Raw genomic sequence first — 1,082 nt, 5'->3', positions numbered from 1 at the left:
GCCACTGCATTCCAGCCTGGGTGACACAGCAAGCCTCCGTCTCAAAAAACAAAACAAAACAAACAAACAAAAAAGAAAACTGGGGTCTTCCCAAACCAAGAATTCAGGAGTTTCCACAGTAATTCAGTGTACTACAGTCAGTCTCCATTTTGTGATGTTGTACTACTAACACTTTTACAGCTCTGCACTTCCTCTTCCTGTTCTGCCCATTTGGTCAAACTGATCATGCTTGAGTGCTTCCTCCTTTGTCACTAGATGGACGTTCAAACCACATAAAGCTTCCTCTAACCCAGCCCCACACCTTATCAACCATAACACACCAAGCAAGTTGCTTATCTGGGCTCTCAAGCCATTTTTGGACTAGCTTTGGAAGTCTACCCAGCTTTCCCCAGAAACCCATTATTATGTAATAAACAGTCTCATAACACTTCTCAACCCAACTTGAGGTGAAATGCAATACAGTTCCAGTAGAGAGGTCACAAGTTCAAATTATCAAAATGTTATGAGGGTGAACATTCAAACTTTGTAGTTTATCTGCCAGGAAAAAAAAAATCTGAATGTATTATGTTCATTCTTAAAAGAAAGTATATATATTAATTTCTCCAATTGCCACTGATTATTCCAAGGGTAAAAAAGAGCTATTGTTGTTTTTATCCATATTCCCCACACTTTTTGTTTCCTAATGTCATATTTTTACTATACTTGTATTTTCACTTCATGTACGTCAAGATAAATGCCATAGGTGTTATTTGGCATGCAAGAAAGAGACATGCAAAAATATAATAGTATAGGGCATACGCATCAAGAGCAATGCAGACTTCAGGGCGTGAGAGTCTGAAATATCCTTTCTATGGGATTTTCATTATACCACATAAGTATCCCAAGGCAGAGTGTGGATAGACTAATTCAAGTGCAAAATACAATTAGTTTCTGGGCTGGACGTGGTGGCTCACGCCCATAATCCCAGAGCTTTGGGGGGCCAAGGCGGGTGGATCACTTGAGGTCAGGAGTTCGAGACCAGCCTGGCCAACATGGTGAAACCCTGTCTCTACTAAAAATACAAAAACTAGCCGGGTGCCGTG

The 1,082-nt window shown here is 40.6% G+C and overlaps 1 protein-coding gene across 1 annotated transcript in view; it reads right to left on the bottom strand.

Annotated features, from left to right (window-relative positions):
• ZNF347 (zinc finger protein 347) overlaps nucleotides 1-1,082 on the bottom strand; it is a 37,430-nt gene that overhangs the window by 22,129 nt on the left and 14,219 nt on the right. The window lies entirely within an intron of this gene.

This window comes from Colobus angolensis, unplaced genomic scaffold (genome assembly GCF_000951035.1).
Source record: "Colobus angolensis palliatus isolate OR3802 unplaced genomic scaffold, Cang.pa_1.0 Scaffold25, whole genome shotgun sequence".
Taxonomy (NCBI): Eukaryota; Metazoa; Chordata; class Mammalia; order Primates; family Cercopithecidae; genus Colobus; species Colobus angolensis.
Note: the sequence above shows the minus strand (reverse complement) of the source record. Positions and strands in the feature narration are given on the sequence as shown.